General features: G+C 38.5%; 1 long non-coding RNA gene across 1 annotated transcript in view; it reads left to right on the top strand.

Moving 5' to 3' along the window:
• The first annotated feature begins 249 nt into the window (after positions 1 to 249).
• LOC125321965 overlaps positions 250 to 20,043 on the top strand; it is a 31,406-nt gene continuing 11,612 nt past the window's right edge. Inside the window, exons 1-2 of the long non-coding RNA XR_007201790.1 lie at positions 250 to 360; positions 983 to 1,108. This is a non-coding gene — a long non-coding RNA (uncharacterized LOC125321965). The remainder of the gene's footprint in view (positions 361 to 982; positions 1,109 to 20,043) is intronic.

Raw genomic sequence — 20,043 nt, 5'->3', positions numbered from 1 at the left:
AAGACACGCTTTTTTTTTCACCCAGAGACTTTCACAATATTTCCAAATTACATTTGATCTGGGAGCAAGCACTCTCCTCTGGGAGAGAGCAGAGGGCTGCTTGGGGCAGCCAGTTTCCAGGGGCAACACAATTGCTCAGCTACTGTTTCCACAAGCTGGCAAGGTTGACTGGGCATTCAGCAACAGACTGGTTGGGCTGGGCAGTTTGCCTAGGGCAGCAGACTCCTCTGGAGCTTACCCTGTTGGACTTGACCAGGCAAATAAGGACTAATGCTCATTGAACATATGGCTGTACTGCTTAATGTGGAGGCCCTCCTCTGATAAGAAGTAATTTTGAGCAGCTGGGTAGTCTTGGACTTGGTAAGTGCCTGGTTTATTTCTTAGACAAGAAAAATGAGTGGGCACTGAGTAAATGAATTATCCCAATTAAGCTTTATTTTTAGCATGGCATTGGGTAAACACAGATATTAAGGCCAAATTTCAAGTATAAACTCAAGATTATAGGAGAGGGCAGAGAAAGAAAAAACCTTGCCTTTGCGAAATGGAGGAGACGCATGGCCACCCCGTAGTTTCTTCTGATAGCTGATAAGTATGGGATCCAGGTGCTGTCATCTGTCATGAAGATCAGCTTATGAAATTAGTGTGGGAATCTCCCACCCCACCCACGGATTTCTGGTTTATTGCATGATCTTCATGATTGTGAAGAAAAATCTCAGGCTCGATCAGCCCCACTCTTTTCTCATTACTTTCTTAGGAGGGGTTGATGAGTAGTTCATGTCATAAGTTATTGAGACCTAAAACACTGGGAAACTTTTAACAGTGCAAAAACTACTGTATCATTAACTTAGTCACTCAGCAGACAGGGTATATTTGCTCATGAATAGATTAAATTATCAGGGTTTGTTTTTTGTGGGTTTATTTTTGTGGTTTTTTTTTTCCTGGTGGAAGATAAGACAGAACTCAGCACTGCTCTGTCCAACAGGTACATCCTCCAGGGAAAGAAGAGTGAAAATTCATGACAAGACTGACATTGCAATTAACCGGATGATTGGTTCCCACAAAGAATGGAGATAAAAGAGGAATATCAGGCCAATTACCTGGTGTTGAGGTAACAACACTTTGTTGTGTGAAATACAGTGTTTGGTAAGCACAGCATTAGTGGCAGGTGGACTTGTAGGCAATACTAAACCGATAATTTAACAGCACTGAAATGAGCAGGAATGTCAGCAATATTTACATAGCTTGGCTGTTGAAGCAGACAAGATAAAACAGAAGGAAATCTTGATACTAAGAAATTAAGACCACAAGTGACAAGACTAGAGGAAACTGCTTCAGTGTAGTACTAAGAATGAAAGGGAATGTGAAAAAGAAGTCCGAAGTGAAATTTTTCCTGGTGGTATTAGACCTTACTAAACCTGAAATGATCAAGAGAGGTAGGATTTGTTCAAATGCAAACAAGATAGAAATGTCTTAGAGTGACGATGTTTTCAGTAACATGTTTAGGGATTTTAATACTGAACATTTACCAAAGCAAAAGAACTATAGTACCATTTTCAGCACATGGTCTGAGCACTTTGCCAGATATAAATACTTAGCATGGTCAGTAACTGAATTTCAGGAGTGAATTTTCTGATTGCAAAGTGAACATCAGGAGTAAAATATGGTGGACGTGAGAAGATGTAAAGGCCTAGTGTCGTAGTTCTTCAAAAAAGCATCAGTCAGAGAAGGTCAAGAAGCCTCATACAAACAGACCTGTATGAAACCACCTCTGCCTAAGAAACAGCTTCTCTGTTTTTCTACTTCCACTGAAAAATATATTCTGCAAAATTATGTCCTCATACGAAAATAATCTGTGCAAGAATCATCATCTTGGAAATCTGTCACAGGGCAGAAAAGGAAATCCTAACTCATAAAAACACCTCTTGTTAATGGGAAGGAAAAAGATAATATTGAAATACTCAAATGCCTCATATTTCACATTTGTAACTACTACCTTCTCTTTTCATGACATCTTTAACCAAAAACTCTGAAGGTTTATTAACATCTATTATCCATGGTACTAAGAAAGAGAAGATTTTTTTTGAGATGTCAATTATTGCTTAAAAGTGTGATGATGTAGGCAAGTAGGGACATATCCTATCTGTGGTTCTCATTTATTCCAAAGATATTAGCATGACCTATTGAATATATTAATGTAGTAATTGCCTAATTCATGCCAAGGCATGCCATATGAAAATTAAAGCAACAAGAATTTCCCCCTTTTCATTCCAGTAATAATATGGAACAAAGAAAAAATAATCTTTAAAAAGGGCTTTTAATGAAGAAATATCATTAACTACAGCACCTCGACTAGTAAAGCAGAACCTGTTTTAGAAAAATGTGTATCCCAAAGAAGTGTTTTTATTAGACTTCAATTAGATTCTGGAATTCCATGTCTATTCTGATCGGAAATTTTCAGATAAATTCAAGGTGAGCTTTTGTATCTTGAACTGTAACTTCAAAAGACCATAAAATGAATGATTTTGCATTTTATTTCCACAAAGTTAGACAGCTGAGAACTGAATGTTATATTTTGTTGGGTTTTTGAGTAAATGTCTGGGGATCTGTAAACAGGATAAAATAAACCACCACTGAGGTAATATAAATTAGGACTCAGGACTGTTGACAGTGTAAGTACTTTTAATGTGCTATTAACAGAGGGATGGTTTAACTAATGAGGTACAACATAAATAGTGTACTTTAAAGTATTAATATATAATGCTCACATATTTGTTAAACCATAATATCCAGTGAATATTCTCTTGCTATTCAATTAGGCATCTTGGTTACAGTAAACGGGCTATTTAATCTCTCACTTTATATTTAATCAAACAACTACATTCTTGTAAACATTTGCCATTGACATTAAAATAATATAATTACTATCTTGTAAATACCAAGTTAGGTGCCTCATAAAAGCACAAATGGATAAGGTCACAGCCCTGTGCTTCTATAAATTTTCCACCTCTATCTTTTGTGACTTAAAGTCAAATGCACAATGTGCTGCTCCTGTTCTGGAGCAGGAGGCACTTGCCCAGTGCTCTGTGTGAGAAAGGTCAGTGTCCTCTGAAAAGAATGAGTCACTGCCTGACCAGCATCTAAACACAAATCTGCTGGTCAAAAGACTCCTGGCTGGAGCAGCTGTCTCCTCAGGACTTGGGTGTCCCACCATGCTCTACTGTGGCTCCAGCTTCTTGGGGCCGGGGTCTCCAGTGGCTCCCCGTGGGTGCGGGTGCCCCATGGGATTGGAGAAAGCTGCAGTGGCCCTTTTCACCCTGCCTGAGGGAGCTGGGAGGGCTCACCTTGGTTCTTCACGTCCCACTTTTGTAATTTTTAGAAAATTACATGCATTTGCTGAAGAAGGTCCCACGACTGGTTTGTCTTTTATCATACAACTCCTGATCTTTTCTTCAAGCATTCCAGATTAGACTGAAAAAAAAGGGTGTTGAGGTTTAACCCCAGCTGGCAATCAAGGCCCACACAGCCATTTGCTTACCCAGCCCTGGAGGGAGGGACAAGACAACTGGAAGGGTAAAAGGGAGAACACTCAGGCATTGAGATAAAGGCAGTTTAATAGGGAAAACAAGAGCCATACACACAAGCAAAGCAAACCAAGGAATTCGTTCCCCCCTTCCCATGGGCAGGCAGGCGTTCAGCCATCCCCAGGACAGCGGGGCTCCACCACGCCTGACAGTGACTCAGGGACAGAAACACCCACTATTCCAAGGGTCCCTCCTTCCTTCTTCTTCCCCCAGCTTTATATGCTGAGCATGGCTGTGTATGGTATGGAATATCCCCTTGGTCAAAGTCAGTGTTTTAAAACAACATAAAGATTCCCTCTGGATCATTTATAAAATTTAGCATGTATAAAAAACTTCTGAATACAAAAAATATTTTCAATATATTTTATATTCATTTTTCCCATGCTACCAGTAGTTCTCAGCTTTGCATTTGGGTAGAATTTTAAAAAATAGAAGTGCACATTTCACACGGTATTTCCCTGAACTGCTTTTTGTCCTTTGTCCAGCTAGTGTTTGTTCTTTGAAAACACTTCCTCTCCCTAAAAACAGTTGATGGAAAACCCTATCTCAACCTTGAGGAAAGTGTAAGAATAAAGTTTTAAAAATATTTGATATAGTTAAAGAATCACAATGGATAATTCCATTACATGATTTGTTCTTCCTCCCTTTGCAAGAGTTTCCCATTGACAGCCATAGGAATGCCAGAAACAAAATAAATGCTTTATGTAACAGACACCTTCTGAGACAGATTTTACCTTGAAGAGAAAGGTGGTATCATCTAGGCACTGTCTTTTTTTAGGCTGTGATAATGTCTGGGCACATATTGCCTAGAAATTGCCTGGAAGATTCATTTGAATTAAAAAATTTATTTTGGTTGGATCCATGCTCATATTGTATGTGTTTTCTATAATGAACAAATTTATACCTTGTGCCCAGCTAAAAAGCTTTTATTCTGATATATGAACAGAAGACACCGAATGTTTTGCAAGACACAGAAATGATTAATCCAAGATTTTGCAACTTATATTAAAAAACTTAGTATCATTTTCTCCAATGTAATTTTTTAGGGAAGTTATTGCAGCAAACAAGATGATTTACCAAATATATTATTTGATATCAATTATTCTTTCTTGTTAAGAACAAGAAAGCAAGCACAGGCTTTTGCATTGCTTGTGCATCACGTTCCCTCTGCAAGGTCAAGCACTGCCAGAGCTTGGATGAAACTTTCAGAACAAGTAGTATGATCAATATGAGAACTAAGGATGCCTGGTTCCCCACAGATTTCTTTTGAGGTTGGTTGACTTTGATGTCTAAGCAGGCAAGATCTATGAATGAAGCTTTTCACTTCTTGACAATATTAATAATGGTTCACTCCATGTGGATCTTCTGATGTCTAATAAAGGTTAAACCTCCAATTTCATCAGTGCAGGTCCTTAACAGGCTGCCTCAGGTGCCTTTTTTTTTTTTTTTGCATGGCACTAGTAAGAAGAAGAGTGCATTAGGAACCAGGAAACTTCCACCAGTTTGGCTACTGGGTTTGGGGGAGATAAGTTATTTGGGAGGCAAGGCAGACAAGCAGAGGTAGAATAGGATCATGTAAGTTTTCCCTAAAGAACAAGGAAAGAACCACAGTGCTTACGAAGTGCTATGGAAGCTGAGGCCCTCCCTTCTCAATGAGTTAAGTCTAATGCTTCTTGCTGTTACAGGCAAAACATCCCTGCATGTCTCATGACAGACCAGCTGGAGCCCTGACCTCTGATGGCTTTCTCTAATCATGTAAGAGGAGCTGTTAAGCATTTCTCATTCAAAGCAGAGGGGTCTCTGCCCACAATTAACCTGTGTGGTTTCCTGCACAGAGACACTGGTATCCAGTAAAGACTTTGCTATTTCATACTAGGTGACTGAACCTTTCTCAGCAGGATGTAGGCAAGGCACTAACAGAAAGATTTGAAACACAATTACAGAAATGTTCCCAATGCCAACCCATATTTTCAAAGGTAGTGGCATCCTTGTGGAGTGAACAAACACAGAATCAGTGCTAGTACAGCTTATGAAATTCAGGCTGTTGCTAGCAGGTGATGAGACTATTCTTATCTGGCATGAGCAGGAGTTAAGAAACTGCTCTCCCATTTATGACAGCCCTTATCAATAAACTGAACAGATCAAGCTCTTCCATCCTTCTGATTTTTTCTGAGAAACTTTTGAACTGCTTGCTTAAAATCATGGTGTCTGTTCAACTTCAGATACGTGAAGTCTTTATAAAAACACATCAACATTTCAGTTATAAAAATAAACTTTCTTTTGTGCTGCAAAATTTAAACTGAGAGATTAAAAGAAGCTGTTTCTTTTTTTTCATTTTTATCGTCTGGCCAATTTGTCATCTCTCTTACTTTCCAAGTGTGACCAACTTTCACAGAGAGCAAAAGGAGCTACTGGAGTGCTATACTTTGTTTTGGCTTGCAGAATTGGACTGTGAGCCCCTGGTGTGATCCTAAGTTTGCCAAAAAATATAAGAGTCTTTCCACTGGCTTCAGGGAGCAGTAGATCAAGCTTTAAATTCTTACAGCCAAGAATGATGATGCTATATTCAGATCTGATGCTTCATGTTGCAAAAGATCACAACTTTTTTTTTATATCAATAGAAATTAGGCTTTCTGCATATGTAGAATCCAGTCTTGGTGTGGGCTACATTTTCAGCTGGTCAAGTGGAAACAGATGCTGTGTTTCAGAACCTGAAATAGATGCTAATTTAAGATATTGTCACTGTTTTTTGTGTTCCTGAGAGGGTAAAGGCAACAGGGACATCAATTCGTACCAGTCGTCTCAGAAGTCAGACAAACACAAGACAGGGTCTGAGTTCTTCCTGCTGATAGGAAAATTAGATACCATGAACATTCAAATCTCTAATAACATCAAGCGATTTTTCACTATTTATCAAATGAGACCATTTAAAACAAGTGAGCTAGCTAAATGGAAAAGGAGAGAAAAGTGCCTGCAAGATAGTTTTCTTTTACTTTTCAAAGAAAGTTTCCCAGACTTGTTAGCAAAGGGAAAAGGACAGTACACAGACTCATGATTCTGCTGTAGTCAGCAACATCTAAAAGAAGAAAGCAGTTTGGCTAAAAATTTGAGCTTGTTATATTTATACAGCAGCATGTGGGGCAGTGTATTTTATTTGACTTTCCATTGCAGCTGTTGCAATTGGTCTTTGTGAATCCTATAGGCAGGTATAAAAATAATATTTGACTTTAATTTGCAGGTTGCTCATGCACTCAGTAAAATCCAGCATAGCTCTGTTTCTCCTATTTTAAAGTATAATAACTCACCTGCACATTTTGAACAAAGAAAAGCTTTATAAGGCACCTGCCAGTTGTCATGGAATCACACACTATCTTTTTAAATAGCATACTGCTCCTGGGCACAAGCAGCAATGATCATAAATTACATATAGGTTAGAAGAAATGGTACTGTCATTGGTGAGATAAGTATGACCTGCGTTTTTAGGAGTAATTGCTCTTCCTGCTCAGACTGAAGCATTTGAGTCTTTTCTTTATTTGTTCCCTTATAAAGGAAGGAAAGAGGTACTCTAAGTACAATTTTTTGCTTTTGTTCCTCACAGAAAAAATAAAAGCAGAAGGCATTTTTATGAGTGTTTCGGTGTGTTGACATCATAAACACCTTTCCATATCACATACACTTATAAATCTTGGTTTTAAGGTTGCACAGAATCCCAGCAAGCATAAAACATCTTTTAAGCTTCCTACATGAAAAATCTTTCAAAATGAGCCTATGGGGAAGTGGTAGCCAAATGTTTACATCCTAAAAATTTGCAACATCATGTAAAAGAACCTGCCTTAGGAGTATTTAAGAATACTCACCTGAGTATGCTGTAGTAGAAGTAATGAAATGCCATATATTCATAAGGAAAAATAGGTTATTTAAAAATTTTTAGTGATACTAATAACCTAGCAGTAGATAAGAGTAATGCATATGGATTTAAAGAACACTGTCATCCATACTGTTGTCTCTCCCTTCTCTACCTGAGCAATAAACAGTGTGTGCAAGCAAACTCAGAGGTATATTTTTGGTGTATTTAGCATGAGAAGTGAATGTATCTTGCAAAATTAAAGGTATTTTTTGTTGTATATATATATATATATATATCATGTATAATAGATATAATGTGTAAATATATATTTTTAATTCTAAAAAATTTAACCATTGCCAAAGAGAAAGTCAGCAGAGGCACCTCTCAAAACTAAAATCCTCTTAACTAATTAGATATTTTGTTTCTCACTTAATACTTCCTCATAGGGGTGGTTAGAAAACTTCCATAGAAATATTTTATAATGCAAGGCAATAATACTTTTTGGTAACATAAGAATTTGTTAGCTACACCCAGAGCCATTCATATTTGGCAAAAACTTTAAAATACACAGTAGAGGAAATCAGGTGTTCCACCTGGAAAACTCAGAAATTCATTATGCAATTTTTTGTAACAACAACCTCTAAAGTCAAGTACTTGTTTCCTTCAGGTCTTGATAGCAAGCAGAAGTAGTATAATGCATTCTTATAGAAGTTGAACAGAATATTATTCAGTTCACTGGACTTATTTGAACTTCAAGGATATTACTGGGAGTGTATTGAAATAACTGAGACCTGATTCTGATGTAAACGATGCCATTTACTCAAGTAGTGTGAATGGTTACTCATCATTCACAACAAAGTAGCTTAGAGCCGAAATACAGCTCACTAAGATTCCACAACTTAGTCTCTTTCCTTTGTAAAGTTTATTTTTAAAATGTAGAAGGTAGAAACTAAAAGCTTCTATTGAGTACTTTTATTTGACCAAAGGGCAAACGAGTTGCTTCTTTGTGCTCATTTCTTTTGCAGGTGCAATGGATAGATACCTTTTGTCAGCTAAAGCAGTACTATTTGGCTCACAGCATTGACCCACAGTGTCTCTGTTAGCTGAAAAACAGAGGGAACCTGTGTCATTCAGAAGTCTTAAGAAAATGGTTTTATTTAGAACTGGCTTAAGTCTTAATTCCTTACAGGGCTGCTCACTTTTGTTACTGCTTTTCAGATCTTTATGTATTTGCCTAGGCTTAAAGCAAGAGTGAAACATTTCCACTCTGTTCATGGGTGGCTGGGCAGCCCACAAAAAAATTGTAAGAGAATGGGGAACAAATGAAAGGGAATCCTGCTAGACATAAAGCACGTTCAGCTTTGTTACCTGAGAGACATTTCTGTTAAAGGAAGCATAAAAGAAGTGTAGAAAAGTTTCTTATTGCAATAGTACAAGGAAATTCGCATCAGCTACTTTTGCTTAAATGAATCTACCGTAGGTGATCACAACCACCAGCACCTGGGTCCAAAAAATACAGCCTGCAACTAAAACCAAGAGTCATCTGTCATCTTTGAAAAAGGTGAAGCTGTTTCAGAGTCTTCTTTATGCAAGCCCTGAACAAGCCCTCAGTGACATAAGCATGTTTGCCAAGCATGCTTGCCAAGCACTGAACTCATAGGAACAGTCAGCCCAGCAGCTAGCAGAGCAGGGTGTACCAAGAAAAAGGCTCATAGGACCAAAACAAGGAGAAATGGGCCTTACTATGCTGCAGGTAGTGGCAGTCCCAAACTGGTCTTTGGGATTGCAGGGCCGAGGCATCCAAATTTGTCAGTGAGCACAGGGCATTACCATGCAATTCTTACAGCTCTGCCTTGGGCAATGATTAACGGAATGAACTTTAGCAAGTCCAAGTGCTGGATTCTGCTCCTAGGGCACAAGCATAAACCACGAGAGAAGCGGCTGGAGAGCAGCCCTGCACAGAGAGGTCTGGGGGTGCTGGTGGGCAGCAGCTCAGTGTGAGTCAGAAACAAGCCCTGGCAGCTCAGAGGCCAAACCCTACCCTGGGGTGCATCACCAGTCTGGGAAAAGAGGGGATTGTCCCACTCTATTCAGTGTTGGTGTGGTGTCACCTCAAGTACTGTGTGCAGTTCTGGGCCCTGCAGTTGAAGAAGGCCTTTGAATGCATCCAGAGGAGGGCAACAAAGCTGGTGGAATTGGCTGGAAGGAATGTCCTGTGACTTTGTGCTGGTCTAATTTGGAGAAAAGAAGGCTGAGGGGTGACCTCGTTGTTCAGTTTCCTGAGGAGGTGTCTTGGGGTGACTTTATGACGTGTATCCCCTATCGCCGCTCTATGCCCACTACAGGAGGAGAAGTGGAGAGGGAAGTGCTGAGCTCTCCTCCTGGGACTCAGTGGCAGAAGATGTGGGAGTGGTTTAAACTTGCACCAGAGTAGGTACTACATGGACATTAGGAAGTATTTCTTTACTGAGAAGATGGTCAAATGCTGGAAGAGTCCTAGAAAGGTGGTGGATGCCCCTAGACTCTCAAGGTCTAAGAGGCATTTGGACAATGCACTTAACAACATGCTTTAAGTTTTTGTCAGCCTTGAAGTGGCCTAGGAAATCCCTGTAGGTTTCTTCCAAGTGAAATTATTCTATTCTGCCTTTAAGATTAACTATTAAGGTTACCCTATTTTTCTAGCTTACTTTTCATGACTAAAATACTATTTGTAAATCCAGTTGATTCCTGTTTGAGAAAGGGAAAAGTTATTTTAGTTAGTTTAATTTAAACAACGTTCCGCAGAGAGGCTACACGTGGTGTGTCGTTAGCAATCCCCTTCAATCTGACCCTGATTCTGCTGAAGTCAGTCACATCCTGGAAGAAAAGTTGCATGTATATATGTTTTACTTTGCCACTGTTGCTCTTGCAAGAATAGACTAATCAAGTGAGTAACTATGCTTAGGAAAAGCAAAATGAGACAAGTGATGTTTCTAAAAGCCCCTCAAAATGGGTTGTGATTTGAGTAGTACGGGTGAGATTTCATGGTCAAAAGCAGTCATTAAAAATAGGAATTCCTGTGCTGAGGAGGAACATAGTCTCTGAGACACATTTCTTTGCCCTTTAGAAGCAGATGTCCCTGGCAGCCCTGTCCTTATGGTCAGCAGCATTCACAATTAGCCTAATCTTGGGCAATGGGTAAAATATCCTCCCTTCCTTGCAAACACTCATTTTCCTTTCTGTTCTCTTAAGAACTGGGGGCATGAAACCAGTCTGCCTCAGGACAGAGCTGAGCTTTCCATCCATGACTACCTTTGGCTTCTCTTGCCTCCTCACAGCCTCCCTCCTGGGAGGTATCACATCATCTTTTCTCAGTACTGCTGCCTCTGTGATTCAGTCTTCTCTTGCTTATGACAGGGTTGTCAGGGTCTTGGTGGGAGACAGTCTTCCCCAAGGTCACACCTAGGACAACTATTCTGTACTTCCACCTTCTTTTAGCAAAGTTTTAGTCACCAAGCCTCTGATAGGCAAGAGTTATTAAAATTGTCTTAATTTTCATGCTATGCATTCCATGAAGTGATTTAGGGATCATTTGTTTCACAGTATCTGACAATTATAATAATGGTTATCAGTTTAATTGTATAATAGTGCAGACAGGGGACAATGAGGGGTGAATTTGTTAGGTGTGCTGAAGCTTGTCAGAAAAAGACTTCCTATATCAGTCTTGTTAGGTCAAAGGTTCCAAACCTTGAGAACGTCCTTCTATCACAGCCTAAAGCCATGACATGAAAAAAAATTCAGGCAATTTTTTCATATTTAATGATTCTGAATTTTGATTTTTAGTCTAAGAGATTTTATATTTTTCTTGAGTATGCCTTCTGAGGAGCAAATGCAGTTCTTGACAGACCACACAGTAGTGAATGATGAGTGTCATGGATTTCTACTCACATTAAAGTTCTAAATTGGTAATTTAGTCCCATGTCCTTTAAAGCAGTCCTTTAAATCCCTAAAAGTAGGATTCCCCTTCCTGCTGGATCCTGGGTCCCATTTGGATCCCATGCTGCTCACAGAATGGTTAAAATTGGAAAGGACCTTTGAAGGTCATCTCATCCTGTCATCTTGAAGATGTTAAACAGGACTGGAACCAGTAAGACTAGTGCAGTGCTAGTTACTGACCTCCAACCAGACTTTGTGCCACAGGTCACCAACCTCTTTATCAGCTTCTCTATCAGGATCTTACAGTAGGCAGTGTTCATTATCTGGACTATAGTCTTTACTGGCTTGTTTTCAGTAAAATCTGAAATCCTGATAGACAAGGTCTGGTGCTGTCCCCTCATTTACCAAGCCAGCCATTTAATGACAGAAGTTTATCGGGTTGTTTGGGCCCAACTTCCCCACCGTTCATGCCAGTCTGTTGCTGGCTGCAACTGGATAGTCTCAGCTGTGCTGAAGCTGACTGGAGGGAGATACTAGCACACTGCTGCAATCCTTGTACCTGCTCATTCTGGTCAGGGACCAATCTGAAGCTTGCACAGGTCCCTTTGCCCTCTGACCATCCAGTTTAAATCCCTGAGAAGTGACACCAGGGGTAATGCAGAGAGTGGTATCTTCTGGTGCATCTGAACTTTTACTCAGAGTGGAGTTTGGATATGGACTGGTGAACATAGACCTGGAAAATCAGAAATCTCATTAACATAGCTCCTTTGTTTGCAGTATCAGATGCTAATCCAAAAAGGCCAGAATGTCATGGAAGTGAACCTTATTCTACATCCAATAACTGAAGAGGCACAATAGTGAATTAAAATAAAAAAATTTCAATTGACGCATTTGTGACAATTTCTTTTGTTCACAGAAGATTTTGAGTATCTGTATTGTCTACATGCTTACATTGGAAGATAAAAGTCCTCTGAAACAGGTGGAGGGAGAAAGAAATAGGTAATCTTTCTCATGCTGTCATTTGTATTTTGAATATCTCATCTTGTAGCCCTAATGACCAGAGAAAAGGAGAGAGATGAGGTAGTAAGAAAGCTTCTCATTTACACACCTGGTTTTGGGAATCAGGAAAAACACATTTACTATGTTATGAGAGCAAAAGTTGTGCATGTGGTGTGATTAATATATGGCTAACAGTACAAGTGGGACAAGGATTTTTTTGTTCTCTAAAAGAAAACAAAGCCATAAACAAAATTAATTTCAATGAGGAAATAAAATGATGGATGATTTTGTGTATCACAAGGAAAGCTTGAGGACCAGCATATTATCAAATGAAAAAACAAATCTCTCTTGGCAAAATCAGGACAGAAAATTGTGTCTCCAGTGCAAAGTCCCACAATCCTCAGGAAGAAAAACTTCTTGTACTCTTACTGATTAAGCAAAACCATGAAAAAGATGCTACAGGATGCAGTGTCAGGCCACCCAGACTAACACTTTGCAGTTTTTGAGACAAGGCTCACAAAAAGGGAAGGAATGAAATAAATTCATCTAAAACAATGCCTCTAATTTTCAATAAATGTCCAAAAGATAGAACATGTGAAGTGTAGCTGTTTGTTGTGAGAAGGACATTTATTCAAGAAAGCATACAAGATTCTGGAGACTGCTGAAACCATCTTTGGGAAAGCCCAGTGGTCTCCTCACTGGTCTGGCTCTGGCTTGATCGAAAGTGAGTAAGTTTTGCTGCACTACCCAGCAACATGCCTTGTGTGGCATCTCCTTGTGTGGAGATGATTTTGTGCAGTCTTCACAAATGAAGAGCATTTGATTGTGGTTTTGCTGTTTTTTCTTCCACAAAATTATAAGGTTCTGGGGAATTTTCCAGGTCAAACTTCCTCAGTTTGAGGAAGTGTTGGCACAATGGTCAGTGTGGCACGATGGCCTGTTAGTGCCTTGCAGAAATGGACCTTCAAAGCACTCATTTTAATGGAGGCTCCACCTATGGTCAAATCTATTGAGAGCCATTTTTATTTACCAAATGTTGAATGATTGGGTCATTGTCCTGAAAAATGATTGCACTTCTGTAATACTTCCATCAAAGAAGGCAAATAAGCTCTTCAGAGTCCTAGCTTTAATGACAGTTGTGCAATTCATACATTTTAAATAAAGTCCCTAATTGGCTGGCTGTGAAGTAGAAAGAGAATTGGTGCAATGAATGGTTTAAATGCAGCAATTACAGTATTTCTTATTCTTTTCCAATCTAAAATTAATGAAAAACCTTACTTGCTGTGACCTTGACAAATGGTGGTGTAACCTTTTCCAAATCCCAGGGGGTGCTGAGTTCTACCCTGTGAGAAAGTGATGTAAAGGAATTGCAGCTGAACATTTATAATTAGTAAACTGAAACCCTGTGACAGGGAAGAAAGCTAAAAGGCACTGATTGGATTTAACGTATATTAGACACCATCCCCAAGGAATAGAATCGGAAGTTAGCTCTGAGTATTTTAATTTTCTCATACTTGATTATCTTTGGGCATCACTGAATCCTGCATTATTGAATTGTCTGCAAAATTGATGTGAACCTGCTAGAATTCACCCTAAGTAAAGTCTGATCCTGTAAAATATTGGGTATGTTAAATTCCTACTGCTCTGAGGAGACATTTAACTCCTCAGGGAGTGAGACAGAGGGGGCATCTTCCCAGTGAAAGGTCTGACATTTGCACTGGAGGTATTTCACCTATCACTGGCATTACTTGGGGGTTTTGACAAGGAGGTACAGCACAGTTAAACCAGCCTTAAACCCTTTTACATTGCCAAGGTGCTATGAAGGAATCTGGAATCTTCACATTCAAATCTAATTTATGTAAGTATAATTTCCATGTAGGTGTAAAATAGTGCTGGATTACTAAAAGTGATTTGTTGATATGACACCATGAGTACTCCCAGGAGACTCAAAAACACCTAGAACATTATTTTCTTTTCCTGCTAGGTCACAACTGTGATGCATAATTATTCAAGTTATGTTGTGTTTTATCAGCTCTATTTTTATTCCTTCTAAGAGGTAAAGAATCTTTGGGTGATAGATTAACAAGAGAAACTAGTACAAACATGAACCTTCCCCTATATATTTTTTGTGTTGCTAAATCCTTTTTTCAACCACTGGACGGTCTAAATTCTCTAGGGTGTCTTACAAGTGCTGGTATGATTTCTATTACTATTGCCTAATTTCTTGGATAACTCAGAAAATTCTCAATCCCTTTTGAGAAGCTGAACATCTTATGTTTTATTTAGTAATTCATATCCTGACAATGTTTCCTTATTATGAGTCCCACCTCCTTGACTCCTTTCTGATAAACAAACCAAGTGCAAATGTAGGTCAGGAGAACTTATACCCAAATTCCCTGTCCTGTGAATGGAGCATATGAAAATGTTCAGTGTAATTAAAGACACTCTGCAAGGTTAGTGGAGCAGGTCTTTCTGACATTAATTTTTATTATATATTAACTGTTTTGCAAGTTCCTTTGATTTTAAATTAAAAATGGGCACTTCTTCCTCTCTAACAGCAGCTGGCCATGTTGGTCCTTAGCTCTGTCACTAAAAAATCAGTCCTGTGACAATAAACCATTATGTTTGTGTGAGAAAGAATAAATATTGAAAAGGAATAAGAAAATACAAGTGCTTTTTAGGATGTTACCAGTGAAAAGTCAGATGACTTTTCTTATGTTATTATTTTCCTTAATTTTCAGCTGAAGAATTGATTTTACTTGTGTAATTCAAGATGGAAGTGATTTCAGGCAGGGCTTTTAGTTATCTTAGCAAATCTTCACTGCAAGTTAAAATGGCAGAAATGGCTCGTGCTCCAACTTTATTGCCTTCCATATTTTTTTACCTTACCCCCATCCATGCTCCATCCAGTTTTCCTTAGATTTGTTTATGTCTGATTTTTTGATTGATGTAACTGTAACACTGGTTTATGGAATAATTGTAAGTACTTGGTTTTGAAATTAGTTGTACATGGAAAATAATATGAAACATAATTGCACCTTAGAAGTGAGAACATAATAAAAATAATCACTCTGCTGTATGAAATTTTTTTTACCTGTGTGGAATGAATTTTCCTACTGAGTGTCTGAAATACTAATTGAGAAATGTTAAGAAAATATCAGTACAACGAGTAAAATGAGTAGAGACTAAATTATTGAATCATAGTAACTGCAATCCTAGATTATGTTAAAACTGATGGAACTACCTTCTGCATGAAGACATCTTTCGGACTACATTTTTTGCATACACGTTTGCCTTCCAGTATTGCATAGAAATCCAACTAAGTGTCAGGGTTACCACAACAAATTTGTATAAAAGGGACAATTTGCCACATATCCACAGAATAGAAAACTCCAGCTGACAGAAACCTCTTTGAACTGAAGTCAGAGGTGGCCATGAGGCAATGATGTTATAACTGGTGCTGGTACCTCTGCCAGCACCTCAAGCCAGCTTTGCATCCTAGCTAAGATTCTTTAACTTTCCTGCAGTTTGATGGAAATAGAAGAGTTCTATCATGTGGTACCAGCTGCTCATTCACACCTGTGTTTTTCAATAATTGTACTGTCAGTAATAAATTCCACCAGTGTTTCCACTCAGACTTAGTCCAAAATCCAATATTGTCAATGAAAATCACCCCAGACTACTTACAAGGGCTCTCCCAGACCTTGAAACAATCTAAATGTTTGTAAATTCTTCATTGTTTATTGATAATTCCTGTGAATGTTGACATTCTGAAGGCAAAAAAGAAAAGAGGCCTTAAATTCCTGAAGAGGTCTTAAATTCCTAAATTGAAACAGAAACCTTATTTCAAATCAGTAAAAATTTGCACAAAAACTTATTTAAAAATTCAGCATTTAGCACACATAAAATAGTACTGGAATCAGGTCTTTGTTCTCAATTAGAGCTTCCGGAGGAGGGGGTAGGGAGAGAGAAGTTCTGAGCTCTTCTCCCTGGTATCCAGCAACAGGAAGCATGGGAATTGCTCAAAGCTGCACCTGGGTAGGTTCCTATTGAACATTAGGAAGCATTTCTTTACCAAGAGTGGGAGGTCAAACACTGGAGCAGGATTCCTAAAGAGACGGTGGATGCCCCAACCCTGAGAATGTTTAGGAGGCATTTGGACAATGCACTTAACAACATGCTTTAATTTTTTGTCAGCCCTGGAGTGGTCAGACTGTTGAACTGGATGAGCACTGCAGGTCTATTCTATTCTTCAGTTCTATTCTATTCTATTCTATTCTATTCTATTCTATTCTATTCATTTCCATTCCAATTACTCTGGTGAAAACCTAGGGAAGTTCTGCTGAAGTGGACTGTTGTCTTTATCTTCATGAGTATTACAGGTATCAGGTGTTGGAGCCAACATTTCCCATCTGCTTTCTCTTTCTTAGGGGTGGGATGCTGTGTCCAGGAAGGGACTGGCTAAAATTCTTTGCTCCTTATTTTACCTAAAAGCCTAGGGAAATTATCAGACATTTCTAAGCCTCAGTAGTTTTAAGCCCCATGGAATGATAAGTAATACCACTTATTCTTTTTATGGAAAAATGAGTTTTTCCACTTCATTTCTCCACTGAAACTATTTACATAATGTCTGTATTCTTTTATGACTTGTACAAAAAAACCAGTGCCATACTAAATTTGCATGGGCTTAGGGAGAAGGCTGAAATAGGAAAAGGTAATAAATGCTTATGCCAATCATTTATCTTATTTTTAACCATCTCATAAAATTTAAACTTCTTAGAAATTTCAAAGTAGTAATTTCTGACAACTGAAGAATGCTTATTTCCTCATGAACTTTCAATATACTTCCATTTTACATTTAGTGGCCCAATTTTCTTTGTATAGGTCAAGAGGATTTTTTCACATCTTGTCACAGAGAAAAGGGTACTTGAGTGGAAAAGATGCACTCTCTATTATCACCACAGAACTTCAAGTACCTGAGCATATTCATTAAAAGCTGGAGGACTTTAGCACAGATACGAGATATTAGAACAAAACCTGCATGTTCTTACTATAATAAGAATTGGTTATAGTTAAACTGATATAAAGGGCAAAACTCACATGCCAAGCATGTCGGAGTTGTAATTCAGGTCTGCACATCCTACTTTATAGTATTTGCTAGTCTTTTAGAGAATTAACTGATTATAAGCAAAACTGTATCACAAGAGTCCCAGTGACACTGATGTATTCCAGCCCCAGGCAGACATTACCATGTGATGTCACAAATTAGCTCATTCATGCTGGCATTGCAAAACCAGGGAGGCCCCTGTTCTTGAGCATTAGCGTGCTGGGGAGGAATCTAGGGATGGGAGGAAGACAGAAAACTGAGTCAAAAGGTAAATGAGCAAGATACCTAAAATGAATATTGTAAAAGGTTAAGTTCCTCTCTTGAATTTTGGATCCTTTAAGTAGTTTCAGAAGCAGGCAAAATAGTCTGTTTCTCTGAGTAAAACTCAGGTGTTTTGCCATCTGCCTAATAATTTTAATGTATTTTAGTATATCAAATAATTGATTTTAATAAAATTCAGATCTTACAGTCCATAGAGGTTTTTTTTCCTCAAGTTTTGTCTAAGTTGGCCTTGAGAAATTAAATTTATCATTAGTTTTAAAAAAGGATAGATGACATTTAGGAATTAGTTAGAAATTACAGTTTTATTGCTCATGTTATGCAATGTAATGTTCATTTGGAGAGAAACACAATGTCCTATTTAAGCAGACTGCATTTAAATTGTCCATTTTGTTTTATTCTGGAAAGTATTTGCATGATGATAAATGGATAAAGAATAACGATTTCCAAGGAGACAATCTCTCTATCCTTGAGTTAGACAAATGAAGGCCGAAGTTGGAACAAATGGTCTGGGAAGATGCCCTTTCTACAGCAAAAGAAAACACGGCTCTCTGAAGGATGTCTCCTTAGGTAACAAATTGCTGTTTGAGAAGGGGTGAAGAACAACATGACTAAAAAGACTTGAATCCTAACCCAAATAAGGTTTTTTTTCTGCAGCAGAATTATTATAGATGCCACAGCTTTTCAATTTGAATGGTTCTTCATACATATCACTAACATCTTAATTTTCCATAACTTACCTTGATTTTCTTGTGTCAAGTGAAGTAAGAAAAAAACCACCTTTTAAAATCTTCAGGCATGATACTGCTCAAAGGCCAGTGCAGACAAACAGAGCCAACACTGAATGCATTCAGCTGGAATCCAGCCAAAAAAACACCTACAGAAGTACCTTTCCATTCATCATTATGGTAGGTGCACATCTACCCCCCCCCACAAGTTTTTCTGACAACCCTATAAGAGACAGATCTTCCATCATCATCACACCACCTGATTTGAGCTCTCTAGAAGGGAGCACTGCCCACCAAACATAGATGAGACCCAACCAAAAAACTTTCTTTGAAAAGTAAATCACTTTTCTTGAGAAGAAGCACTGTGAAATTTCATATTTTTTGTATTTTAATATCTAGATTATAATAAAATATTAGTACACTGTCACCTGGGAAAATATACGTTTGTCACCTGACTAAAGAGAGACAGGAAATGGCGGAGTCAGAAAACTAAATTCCAGATTGAAGGGAAGCTGCTATTGGACTTTCTCAAGGATTAATTTTTGGAGAAACCTTTTAAATATTTTCATTAATGACCTTGACTTAAAACCAAGAAGTGCATGCATAAAATTGGAGTATCATAAACACAGGAGGAAGACTGAGATATCAAATGACTAAAGGTATAGACAACTGCTGTGATTGCAGGAATGCCAGAAGGGAGATCCAAGAAAAATGAGTTTTAAGGACAGGTATCTGAGGATTAATAACAAGAAAATTAACAATTAGGTCATTATTTGGAAGTGACTGAGGAAGCCAAAGACTAAAAGTTATCCTATTTACAAATCACCATCTCAAGAGTAAAGTTAATCTGTGGAAGACTCAATGCTGTTGGCGAGACTACATCTGGACGCCTAAATAAATTCTTCTCATCTCCTTCCCGAAAGTTGAATTCACATTTGAAGCAGTACAGAAAAGGTATACTGTGACAACGGGTGGAATGGAAAACTTCAGGGTGCAAGGAGAGAGGAAGAGCATGGATTAAGCAGCATGGCAAACTGGAATGTGGTCTTCAAATACATTGGGAAATATATATCGAAAAGAAGTGTCCCCTAAAGTTAAAGAGCAGGACTGGTGTAAAAAGTAACTGGTCATAAATATGCTGTGGGTGGAAATGACAGATCTCTAGTCAGCAGTGGAGTGAAATTCTTGAATTACATTCAAGCAGGGTGGCAGAAGCACCCATACAGTTGCTTTCAAGCTAGATTTGAGGAGTTGGGAGAGGCTGTTTAGAGAGATGTCTGTGTGCTCTTCTGTTATGGGGCCCCCAGCACAGAAAGGACAGGGACCTGTTGGATTGAGTCCAGAGGATCAGGGGGCTGCAGCAGCTCTCCTATGAAGACAGTCTGAGAGAGCTGGAGCTGTTCAGCCGGAGAGAAGACTTCAAGGTGATCTTAGGGCAGCTTTCCAGTACTTGAAGGGGGCCTACAAAATGGATAAAGAGTTTTGTAAGGGCATAAGGATGTATTGTGATTATGTCAAAATTGATGAAGCAATATATCTGCAATCAAAAGGTGTTAAGTCCACATTATCAAGTATTGCTTTTAGCAG

This window comes from Corvus hawaiiensis, chromosome 2 (genome assembly GCF_020740725.1).
Source record: "Corvus hawaiiensis isolate bCorHaw1 chromosome 2, bCorHaw1.pri.cur, whole genome shotgun sequence".
Taxonomy (NCBI): Eukaryota; Metazoa; Chordata; class Aves; order Passeriformes; family Corvidae; genus Corvus; species Corvus hawaiiensis.
Note: the sequence above shows the minus strand (reverse complement) of the source record. Positions and strands in the feature narration are given on the sequence as shown.